Source organism: Dromaius novaehollandiae, chromosome 13, assembly GCF_036370855.1.
Source record: "Dromaius novaehollandiae isolate bDroNov1 chromosome 13, bDroNov1.hap1, whole genome shotgun sequence".
Classification (NCBI taxonomy): domain Eukaryota; kingdom Metazoa; phylum Chordata; class Aves; order Casuariiformes; family Dromaiidae; genus Dromaius; species Dromaius novaehollandiae.
The window spans coordinates 4,535,879-4,548,612 of record NC_088110.1 but is presented as its reverse complement, the minus strand read 5'-3'; the positions used below and the strand labels follow the sequence as shown (position 1 = coordinate 4,548,612).

General features: G+C 38.3%; 1 long non-coding RNA gene across 1 annotated transcript in view; it reads left to right on the top strand.

Annotated features, from left to right (window-relative positions):
- LOC112984314 (uncharacterized) overlaps window positions 1-12,734 on the top strand; it is a 57,951-nt gene that overhangs the window by 31,876 nt on the left and 13,341 nt on the right. Inside the window, exon 4 of the long non-coding RNA XR_010391366.1 lies at window positions 12,237-12,335. This is a non-coding gene — a long non-coding RNA (uncharacterized LOC112984314). The remainder of the gene's footprint in view (window positions 1-12,236; window positions 12,336-12,734) is intronic.

Here is a 12,734-nt window from a genome sequence, read left to right as displayed (position 1 = left end):
AAAATCCCCTTAAATTTGTAAGTCAAGTTGATCTTAAAATAGGTCGAAAACTGCTCCCTTTCTGATTAGAGGGTAGGTAAGCCTAGAGGTAATAGGTTGCAAAGAAATTAGACTCAATTGGCTGACAAGTAGCCCTCCTGAAAAGGACCTGGGGTTAGGGTGGAAGTGCAGGTGAACACGAACCAATAGTGTGCTCTCATCACAACTGGGCAAACTGCATACTTGGCTACGTTAGGAGAAGTGAGGTCAGCAATGTCAGGAAAGTTATTTTGCTTCTGTACTCAAAGATGGTGAGGCTGCCCCTGGAATACTGTTTTAGGTCCCTCAGTTCAAAGAAAATGTTGAAATGTTGGGAAACTGGAGGGGGTGAAGTAGATGGCTACCTAGATTGTCACGGGCTGTAGAACACACTACTTACAAGGAGAGGTTGAGGGTGCTAGTCTTGTTCAGTCAGGTGAAGGGGAGGCTGCAGGGTGATCTGCTAGCAGCCAACAACTACTTGAAGATCAATTACAAAGATGATGGAGCCAAATTTTTTTTGATAGTGGCAGGTGATAACAACAAGGGGCATGGCCAGATGTTTCAACTTGGGAGGTTAAAGCTGGATGGTAGAAAAAGCATTTTTTACCAGGTGGGTAGTGCAGTGCTAGAATGAATTGCTCAGAGGTTGTAGAGTCTCCCTCCTTTAAGGTTTTCTAGACTCAGCTAGACAGAGTCAGTCTACATGACTGCAAGTCACGTCAGTCAGTCAGACATGACTGACCTGATCCAGCACTGCTGCTACTTCTGTTCTGAGCAGCAGATTGGACTATAAACCTCCAAAGGTCCAGCATTTCTGTCATTTTGTGGTAATTTGGTGAGGTGAATTGTGTTGCTGCTAGGTGCTGGGCTTACACATTCACACTGAAGGTTGATGGGACTGCTCAGTGCAGGGTGGGGACTTTGGGAGAAATCAGTCATATTTCAGTTGGTCAAGTTTGTACACAGAAACTTCTTCACTCCACAAAGAGTGCCTTTTGTTAAAACTGATCTTAACAATTTCAGTCAGTGAGAGTCTGTCCACTGACTTCAGTGGGTTTTGGAACAAAGCTGAACCCCACAGAAGGGATGGGACAAGCTGTACTTACCTAATCCTCCTGTGATCCTGGGAAAGTCCCTCGAATCTAAAAATCATATGGCTAGGGCCCTGTGGCATGAGAGGAAGCACACTACGAATGGAAAGTGGGCAGTAGTCCATGTACAGGGCATTATTTCCTGAAAGCTGTAGCTATCTGAACAGAAGGGGCTGCTACGGAGAATAGCATCAGCTCTTTCTCTGGTCAGTACACCCTTCCAAAAACGAAACCAGTACCTGGGAGATGAGATAGCAAAGGTAAACAAGTGGGCAGTAACAACCCTGGGAAGGCTGGAAGAGCAGCAAGTCACTGTAGCCACAGGGTCTGCTTCCCCTTGACTTCAATTCCTCAACAATGCATTGGGTGCTGTCCATAGCCTACATTTCTATAAAAAGTACGTTAATAATGTTTCCTGTTTTAGGTGTTAATCTGTTCAGCTCCAACTGTGCTGCAGCAGAATCACCATTGTTAAAAATCCTTGAAACTCTAATTAAAAAACTTTCCCTAGGAAGTTTCTTTAGGGAGTTTAAAGGACTTAATTTTCCAGAAATATTTTCTTTGCCACTCAAGGTATTCTGAGGTACTCCTCTATTTTTAGAATGTCACGTGCTGGGGAAGCAAAGTGCTAGAACAATCCTTCATTTGATTACTCCTTTTGACTATTGTTTTCAGCTTAGAAAACTCAATGTGAATGAACTGCTAACGCTTACTTTTAGTCCATATTCGGAGATACCAGAATATAGTCACATAGTCCAATTTCTAGTGCAGATCTGAGAATTATTTAAATATTTATTGTTATTATTGAAAATGATAATGAAAAAAATCAATAATAATATTTTAGCTACACATAATGTATCTAGAGAAACTTTAAAGCCTCTCTCGCATAATATGAAAGTTTATAAATACTGGACAAGGAAAAAAATTCTGTAGGGTCACACAAGGGCTGTCTTAGGCAGTAATTGGGCAAAATTAGGAAAACTAAATATCAGTTTGACTGGCAGGAAAAGCCTTTTTAAAATAAACTTATGGAAAATACTTTGAATAAAACCTTCCAAGAAAGATTAATGGACAAGAAAGACCTATTACATTTTTCCAGTCTCCAATGCATAGGATTCATTCATTGCCTTATAAATACTCAAATGCATAGATACTGGTGACATGCAGACAAGTCTTGCAGAAACAGTAGCTGCTTAATGCCTGTTGACTGTGCACAGTCGTCAAGGACAGGGAAAGACTATGAAATCCTAACAGAAATGCCTTTGGCTGCAGTTTAGATTATATGCAAGGGGAGAACAATAATGAACAGAAAGGTAATCCAAAGAGCGCATAAGAGAAGATCATCATGCCAGTGTCTGCAGGATTCCTTAGTCAGTGAGTGACTCATGCATCGCAGCATGATTGGAGTTACACATAGTAGGCGTTGGGACTGTAACTGCAGAGAGAATTAAGAACATTATTTTTCATATGTAGATTTGTTCATGCCAAATGATAGCCCAAGTTTTTCAAAAGAGCTAAGGATCTCAAAAAAAAAAAAAAAAATCCAAAAGATAGTTTTCATTTCATTCAAAAGGCAGAAGCAAAGCTTTGAGCCTGACTGGGTTTGCAAGGAGGAAACAAACAGTAGTGAAAAAAGAACATATTTAAACTTTTTGAAGTGTCTAAAGGAGGCCTTTTAATACCTATTCCTAAAGTTGCACAAAGAACCAAAACATTTACCTTTTCAGTTCAAACTCGCCTGTGTGCTACGTATACTGTCTAAGCTTGAGAGTGAGCCAAAAAACACGTATGGGTGGTCTTATCATCCAAAGAAAGTAGGAATAACAGTAATGCCTAAAAGATATTATGGTCTAAGACATAAGTAATTTATAGCCACCCTGCCCCCTAATAATCAAGTAGAGTGAGCTCAGATACATTCAAATTTAATACAATATGGGAGCTTTACAGGCAGCAGCATTAAAGAAGGCTGACAGCATAAAACAAAGTGTTAACAGAGTGAGTATGCACAATAAAAGAATGACACAGTATCAGAAGATTGAAGCATTTAGATGACCCAAATACCAAAGGCTCTGATGCATGTTCAGTAAATACTGCACTTTGATATTTCAGAGGAGAGTTCTCATCACCACTTCTCAATCTGGTTATTCTAGTCGAGCATCTGTACAGGAGAACTTTCAGCAAAGACTTAGGTTCTTAAGGTTCTTTTTATCTTGCACCTCCTGTACTCCTACACTGTTGTGAGAAGTGAATATAAAAATGTTGTTAGGCTTTAAATTTGTGGGGTTCAAACTGTCTATATTTTGCTTCTATAAAACCTATGCTAAAATCCATGACTAGCCAGTGATATAATCATTTGCTTTAGAAGTTAGGATTCAAAATAGGCACAAACAAGCTATAAAATTGTAATGTCCATTTCTTGTATTCCTAGCTGAACTAGGGCTTCCATTTTTTTTCTTTTTCTAAGAAAATTGTTTCTTCAAACACCCACACCATGCTGTTTTGAAAACATTCACCCTGTCATTAATTAGATGACTAAACAAAAGTATCACAGCTGCTGGCCTTAGGCAGTTTCTATAAAATGAACAGTGCCAAGCAGTTTTGCTAATTAATGACACCATGGAAATTATTAATGCTTTACCCAAGTATTTTAAATAGTTGAATCTTATAAACAGGTATCACACAATGTGTAATTCCTGTAAATGTGAACAATCAGATTAAGAACCAGGTGTGAACTGCAGAGAACTATCATTTTAGGAAAACATGCATGAACCTGTTAAATGCTTTGTAAAACAAAAACACCATAGTCTGTAACCCAAGAGTTTGCAGTCTGTTTTGGAATATGTTGTACTAAGATACACTGAGACAGGGTGGAGAAATGCTAAACTGTCAGGTGCATCAATTATGTACATGCAGAGGAATAGTTCCAGTAAAGCTAATGGTGAAATGTCCGAGACCTAGATTGTGTGAGCTTTCTGTGAACGCGTAGCACAGGTATGTAAGAGGACATAAGCAGGCTTTCAAACAACCTTTACAAATCCCAAGCAAAACTCAAGGTCTTATAGGCAAAGGAGCACAGTGAGTGCTCCCTCCTCGTTCCCCCAAGAATACCAGTCTTCCAAGGTAGGAGAAAGTAGAGCCATATACACCAGATCCCGAGGAGGAAATCCGTCCCATAGAAGGGTACAGTAATAACAGCTTTACCAACTCTGTGCCTGCTTCCTGGGTTTTCTGGTGGGTCAGAGCAGGTGCACAGTGGTCTGTGTTTAATGGCACCAAGTAGTCTTGTTCTCTATATCCATAGAAATGCGATTCTTTGGTGGATTTCTGAGTGTTATTAATTTAAGAGAAATAACAGTGCCCCATGTGATGGTTGCTCAAAGCAGACCATGTTTTGCCTTCTCCTCTAAGCTGGGAAGCCCCTTTAAACATAACACCAATTTTTCTTCAATCTTTGTGATGGTCTGATTTTCCTGGTTGGGATATTGTGTCACTTCTGTAACGTATTAATACAGAATTCTACAGAGTGCTCCTTTGTTTCAAGCGACTTAGCCCACATTTCAGTTTACAATGAGAAATGATGTAATTTCCTGTTCTCAAATTACTTCTGAAACTCAAATGCAACAGGATGATGTTGTCATTTGTTTCTTTTCTGGTAGTGTTCAAAAGGATTCCCCTCCTTTCTCCCTGTTGAAACCAATGGTTTGAGGTCACATGTACTTTGTCCATTAATATCTAAAATGCAATTTCTGCTTGTTTTGTGAGTGCAAATATACAACCATATCATTTTTTCACCAATATAAGCAAAAACATTTTTTTTTCCCTATGGTTATAACTTTTACTTAATACTTCTAATATGAGTTCTTAAGGGGAGGCTGATGCTCAAGGAAAAGCTGATGACTAATGTGTGAGTGGTTACTGAAATACTAGCATTTCTCAATAGAAAGTATGTGCATGCACAGTGATAACTTTGGGAATACAAATTTGCTGAAACAATTCTCAAATGCAAAATGCTTTTATAAAGCAGAAAGACTACTGCAAAAAGAGAATATGAAGGTCAGCTTCCTGTTTGCTTTTTCAGTTTAAATGAAGTATTAAACTGGGCAAATTCTTCAATTGTTTGACTCTAATCCTAAGTGTTGTATTTTTTCTACCTGCCAGTTCTGAAATGTGGAAATATGTAGCTAACACAAATAATAATGCAAGCAAAGTCTTTATTAATCTGAGGTCTTTGATATCAGCTCTTGTTTTATCAATGTAAGGCAAAAGTAAATTGAGTCTGCAGTATAGACTCATTGTGGTCCCAAGCTGAGGGAATTCTGCGATTTATTGTTCATCAGAAGATTTTTTAGAATATTGCTCTGCCTACCATTTACAGGTATATGAGTTAATTACCTGCAGAACACCTCTAGTAAGGTTAAGAGGGTGTGGTGTCTGAACGAGCATTAGCAATCAGCAACTCTAACTCAATGGGTACAGCAGGCAAACCATATCTAGGGAAACCAAGACATCTGGCAGAAAATTTAGTATCAGGAGAATATGAAGGCCCTAGGCAGACGTTTCTGGAGACTGGGAATACTTGTGAAAAAAGAAATCAGTTTGGATAAACTTTGATGGGATGTTTTTAAGAAAGTGTTATTGCTGTCACATACATGTGAACTTTGTTTTCAACATCCATCCATTATTAAGTTACCATAGAGCATATTTAAAAATGTAACACTTTGTATCTAACCTCTAAAATTAACATGGGAAAAAGCAGGAAAGGAGTTGAGTTACCACACTCAGAAAAGCTTTTGTCTTGCAAGAATTGTACAGATAAGACAGACTTGTGGAGAAAGAGCATCCTGCATATTTGAATGTTGTGGGCATATTTTTAAAAGAATTCCGCAAATTCTTTTTTTCCTGTCATAAATTTAAACTGGGAGTTAGATACAGTCTGTAGGACACTCAGATGCATCAAAAAAGCTTTCTCTGATCATAAGCAGAATAGATACTTGCAAAAAGCTCCAGCAGAGTTTGTACCTGAATATCACCTGGTAGGAAGGAGGGAGCGGGATGCAGTTTGAGGAAAGCACGTTCTACTCTCAGCATTGTTACTGACCTGCAGCAGGGTCTTAGACAGTCACTTCACTTCTTTGTGCCCTTCCTTCCAAGTTTATACTCCCTGATTCTTCTTCTGCTTGCATAATGAATAGCATATTAGGTTTGAGTCTCAAGGCAATATTAAAATCTAACTAGAAAACTGTATTTTATGCTTGTCCTTTCACTTTTTTCTTCTCATGTTTCTTTCCCACTCATTTCTTCATTTTCTCCTTCATTTATTTCTCACAATCCTGTACCTTATTCCGGCCATTTCTTTTTGTATCGGCTTGTGTAAATTGACTTGTCCTATCTGGATAATTCCTTAACTCCTTACACAATCTTTTCTATCTTTAGAAGTATTGCTATGTGGTGTTCAGCAGGAAGAGCAATTTGTCAATGGGCCAGGTTTCTCTTTTCTTTCTTCTTCCTTCCCGTATCTTCTTCCCTTTTGTCTAATGAATCCATTTTGAGTCAGATACTTTCTTAGGAGGCATCTTGGCTTTCATATATATTTTTTCCATTGTGAGGCTGCCTTTCTCAAATTTGCAACAATCGGTACATTAAAGGGCAGCTGGAAGAGACATATTGCTACTGACTTCCTTTTAAATGTTTGTATAATGGAGTCTACTTGTAGGTCACTTGAATTTAGTGACATGGAGAGAAAATTCTCAATTGCTCCAGTAAACATCAGTGGACTTGCAATCATCTAGGAAAAATGCTCTTCTTACGCTGAAACTGTGCTCTCCTGAAATTGGCTGCTATTGAACTCATTTTTGGAATTTAGTCACTAGCGCACTAAACTGGAATTAAGCACAGCACTCCAGGAGGCGAGTATGTCCTTGTCTTCTGTGGAAGATGGCCAACTAGTACAAAGGACTTAAAAGGAGGAGGATTTACCATGGTTTCCCCAACAGTCTTTCCGACCACAAGTGCTGCTGCCCTGTGAAGATCAAACAAGCCTTTGTCCACCTGCAAAACTTTAACTGGGCTAAAATCCATAAAATCTGGGAGCGATGTGAAGAGATAGCAGCTAAAAAAAGGGTAAAGCAACTGTTCTTTTATGCAAAAACTACTTATGAAACTGCAGTCCTGTTCAAAATTTATTTTAAAAATTTCAGTCCTTTACAGTTTTGTCAGATCTTGCAACATGTTGTTTCTCTCAGAGCCCAATTCTGGTAATCAGAAGACTAAAAACAAATTTCACTTTTCATTTGGGGGGCTGTCAAATCCACACCCTCTGAAACTGTATCCATTACAGACTCAAGAGTCTGGAAAACAACTAGAAGGACACAAGACTTAGTTTTTATAACACAGTTTCATAGCAATCATACATTCCATTGCATTACAGTTTGAGGGGCTGAATCCTTAAATGTTTGAGGTAGCAATATTGCATATGGACTCCTTAAATAAGACTTAATAACATATAATGTTTAGCTTTTATTTTACATTTTCCTCTGTAGATTTCTATTTGCTTACCCCATACAAAGAGCTATCTTTTCTCCCATGAAAGTGGTGAGAAAACAGGGGCATGCAGTGAGAGAAATAACATGTAGGCAGCTTCCAAACAGGCCAGAGAAGCCAAGTGCTGTCATCAGTAAGGTGTGTTGCCAGGGTAGCTATCTTGCTAGCTTTCTTCAGAGGCCAGCGCTTCATCCATGTAGTGCAGACAGTTGAGCCAAAAAATAAGAATTAAGAAACAGTATGGTTTAAGAAAACATTTCAATAATGCACATAATAATCTTTTAGGACTGATATTACCTGAGTTTTTAGCCTTCCTTAATTACCTGTTTTTAACTGTTCACTTGAATACAGGCAGATAAACTTAACTGAAAAAAGTAAACTGTGTTCTTATTAACATCACCTTTTAAGTACTTTTTTTTGGCCTTTTGTTTTTTAAAGCTGAAAATAGCTGAAAACAGTGTGTGGCATGAGTGAAAAATGGTTCTGTACAGGGTGCATATTGTTCTATTGTGTTCTTACCAGGAAGTAGCAGCAAAAAAAAAAAAAAAAAAAAAAAAAAAAAAAGACCTATTGCAAATTCCCCCTTTATACTGTGAGACACAAAAAAAGCACCAAGGCTTACCCATGTCCTGAAGTGACACATACACCCTCTTCCCCTTGGTTTCCCTTGTACAGGAAAGTAGGTAGCAAAACAAACAGCTATATGGAAAAAAATTAAAAAGGAAACATTGAGAAATTGTGCAAGAGACTGATACCCGCTAATGCAGGCAGGCATAGGGAAAGGTGTGGTCTCTCCAGGTTACGTAAATGTCACTTGGAGGTTCATAAATGTCACTAGGCATATTGCCACAAATGCATGCAAGCCACAGAAAAATACTTTGACAGCAAAATACAACAGCATACATTCAGCAGTCGGTATGCTGAATTTAGTGACTCTGGATTATCGCTCATGCAGCTTGGCAAGCACTTGTGCTGTGCTGTTGCAGAGTGCTGGCCCTGCCACACTGGTCCCCATGGCCTCCCTGATCCCCCTTTCCAGGGCACCAAAACCATAATCCTCAGCACTGTTTCCTGTGAGTGGCAAGAATGTCTTCCCGGGCATCACCCACCTGCTCCTGGGCTCTGTTTGCACCCCCACTGACTTTGTAAAGCTGCTTGTGCACAGCAACTACCAGCTGCAAAAATCAGATGGACTGTTAGAGCTGGGATTTGGATTTAGAAACTGGCTTCTTAAGTTTGCAGTCGGCATCGAGGCCTGGTCCTGTTCTTTCTTTCTGCCTCACTTGGTGTAGTTACAACTGTCAGAGGGTTGCTCTCAGCTCAGTCACATGAGGGGAGTTATCTGTAATACATTGAATCAGATCCTTTTTTGTGCTGAGAAAAATTAAGGAAGAGCTCAGATCTCTCTAGGTCGCTTCTCCCTGTGTGGCTTCATGTACAGTGAGAAGAGCAGTAAAACTCTGAACATTTGCCTGGAGGTAGCACTGGGGTTAAGTAATTCTGCAACAAAAACACTTTATTGGTGCTCTTTTAAGAGACAGGAAGATCTTGACACTACTTGTTGTTCCTTTACTGCTGCTGTGAGCTTGCTAATTAGTCTTCACCGACATCTCTAGTCAAGCGTGCATACAAGTTGCGATTTTTGCTTGGCATTTCCACTGCAGCCAGCACAGTCATCATATCATACCACTTCTACATTCTAGGCTAGCATGGTCTTTTTTTAAGAAAAAAGAAACATGTGCCTAGGCCCTTAATTATTAGTGTTTAAAACCAAAAAAGTCCCAAGCCACAGAATTTTAAGTCTAAAAAAAATGTAACTTTAAAAATGAACATGCAAGCACATGAAAACAAAGAAAAGTCATTTTTCTAGTGGTAGGAGCCTAGTGATGGGCTGTAGAGTCCAATCTGTAAGAGACAGCTTATGTCAGTTGTCTAGCAATTGGTTAGAGGAGTTCAGTTTTTACAAATCTACAAGTTTTTATTCTGAAGAATTCTGTAGTTTTAGTTTGATGAGCTTGCAGGTGGGGCATACGAGTTGATGGTGCTCTTCAGCTGAAAACTAAATTAAAGTTTAATAGGCTCTTAAATCACCCTCTCTCATGACCAAATCTCAGTAAAGTGATCATCCAGACACTCAGTTGATGCTCTAATTTTTACACAGTGGCTACTATGAAATAAGGAAGGTAAGAATCTGGTGCTTCTCTGCAGCATGGAGAGCACCCTTAAGGCACAGAGAGTACATTGTAATGAGTATGATTCTCCTTTCCAAAAGCAGACCCGTCTGCTGCAGAAAGAATGGCCCTATCCCCTTCAGTTTTCTTTATGATTTATGAGCAAATCAGTTCAAAGTTCTTTATTTCACTTAACCAAAATAGCAAGATGTTCTCATTCTGCAGTAGGAATACAGATAATCAAAATACCATTTCTTCTTTATCCTGTCTTTTTTTCCCTGGCATACAGGGCTTATGCGAGATGTGCTGCTAGCTCTGGATAATTTCTGGATTGCTGTTCTAGTAGAGGATAAGATAAAGTATGTAATACATAAAAGATTGTTACTTTCAGTCAAAATATCTAATCATCCATGTGGAAATGACCTTTGCTAATGAATGAGTAAAACATATTGGCTTTAAAATACATGTTTCCTTCTGACTTCTGACTATGGTCTATGGTCATCTGACTTTCTTTTTAATTGCTTGACTGTATGAGTGGATAGTAGAATCTAGTAATATCCTTTGATGTTAGGGTGCATAGGATAAGTTCTGTTTTACATCAAGCTGATTAAACCAAGTCTAAACTGACAGACTGTGTAAGCACAGCTTGATTATGAGTCTTGTGGTTTTTTGAAAAAATCTTTCTGTAAAACAACTGTGACTTATAGTTCTAAGAAGGGATGTGATGCACTAAAACATTTTCAGCTGCTTAACGTTGTTATTAGCTTTGAACTGTTGCAAAAATCAGGAAAAATCTTCACTGAGATAAGTGAGCCATGTTTTTTAGTTCTTTTTCTAAGGCTGCTACACAAAGTGTCAGGTATGTTAAATCTTGACGTGGAAAACATTTGCTGTAGTCTGGTGTACTTTATATAATAAGATGAGGGAGTTTTAGAGAAGCCAGCTAGCTTTGTACACGTTTAGGTAAGAAAGTCAATGGAGATAAAATTCATCTCAAAAGACATCAAGGGGACAGGTGAGGCCTGTTTGAGATTTGATATTCTATAGTAGTTTTATCTTGTCTGTAACTTTTAAATCTAATAGCAAGAAAAATTGCATTGCTTCCATTCTTTGCTTTTGTTCTTGCTCAGGCTCCCTGTTTCTAGAAACCTGTCTGTTGTTACCTCCTGACTGAGAAGTTAATTGACATTTGCAACGACATTATAATAAAAAGTAATGAAATAAATACAGGCATATTTATGGCTGGGCAGCTAGTCCCCTTTTTTTGAAAAAAGGAGATCTTTGGCTTATGATTCTAGCTTTAATTCTAAAGACTACTGGCAACTTCTGAAAAGGGGAGTTCCACAGTTTCCTCAGGTTTGCATATGCACTTGCATCACTAGTGGCTGACTTTCTTAAATTATGTCAGAATGCAGAGACAGCAAAAGGCCAAACTCAGATACCCTCGTATATACTGAATACCGTACATTATGGCCATACTGGTTTTTTTAAACATAATTATATTGTTATCCTAAAATTTGGCCAGCCTTGTGCTTTTGACTTTCTAAGAACATTCTAAATGTTGTGTCTAAAACTCTCAATAGAATTTGGATACATTCTTTTTTCATGTGCCTATTTTTTCCAGACTATTCAGTAAGATACAACCATGTACTTTCCATGTTTCCATCAACATGGAAAGCTTCAGCTAAAACATTTTAAATCTGACAAAACTAAAGTTAACTTTCCAATTGCTTATAATAGCTGTTGTCATGAATTCTTTATCAATAAGGTAAATCAGACCTGTCAGCAGTAGGTGTCTGAGTTGTCACACATGGCTTGATCAGTTAACCAAAACTAAGGTTTTTGTAGTTTTCCCCGTGTCATGAGGGAGTTGGGGCCAGAGGCTTGTATGGAGTTTCAGTACTGCCTTTTCTTGCTTGCCTGAAGAGAACATTTGCTTAACTCTGCTGTCCTACCTCTCTAAGAGTCAAAAAATTATTCATCAGAACTGTATTGTTACCCAGTCCAGGGATAGCAGAACTTGGGACTTCACCATACTCCTGTTAACTGTAGTTATGATTTAGTTCCTGATGCTTTCAGAAACTGTGGAAGAGCCTCTCTGCTACAAGACAGTGTGACATGATAGGTATGTTGTAAGAATACCTTCAATGGAAATAAAAGTAAGCAAAGCAATCAGAAAGGCTGACAACAATGAAAGATAAAAATATTAATTCACTCCTACATTTGTATGTCACAGTTTATTAACAGTAATTTCAAGCATAATTGAATTCTCAGCATTCACAAGGAAAAAGTCCATGAACTTCCTAAATTTTAGTTTACAAAGAATATAATGGTAAAGTCATTCCATGTTTCAGTCTATGTATTTTTCATAATATTTTAATTTTTTGAAAACTCTTAACCATGTTTTACTTAGGAAGAAGACTGTCAGGGACACTGACTTCCCAACAGTCGACTGGAAATAAGGAGCTGGGTGGAAGACAGAGAAGATGAATCAGGGATGCTACAGCAAGAGGTAAGCTCCTATGAGACACCAAAGAATTTACCTGTCACTAGGTTTATGCTGCAGCTTTAGTATACTTGAATTTTAAAAAAATTATTAGCCACAGGATCCAAGCCTTTAGAAGATCATACTTCATTAGTATTGATGGAACTACTTGTAATTCAAATAAGTTTTCAATTCGGTCCCTCTCAGCTGTTCTTTGTCTCACCTAATTCTACCTGTGCTTGATTTCACTTCTGTTTGTAGAGAGTTTGTAGAAACAAACTGTAAAAGAAGGGCTACCATAATGGCTCATCCTGTATTCATATTATTCTATGTCAACTAGAATTCTTTTTTAAACAAGAAGCAGCTACTTTCTTGCTCCTTTTATGCAAAGCATCGTGATTAGTACCAGTGAGTAGCAAGAGCAGG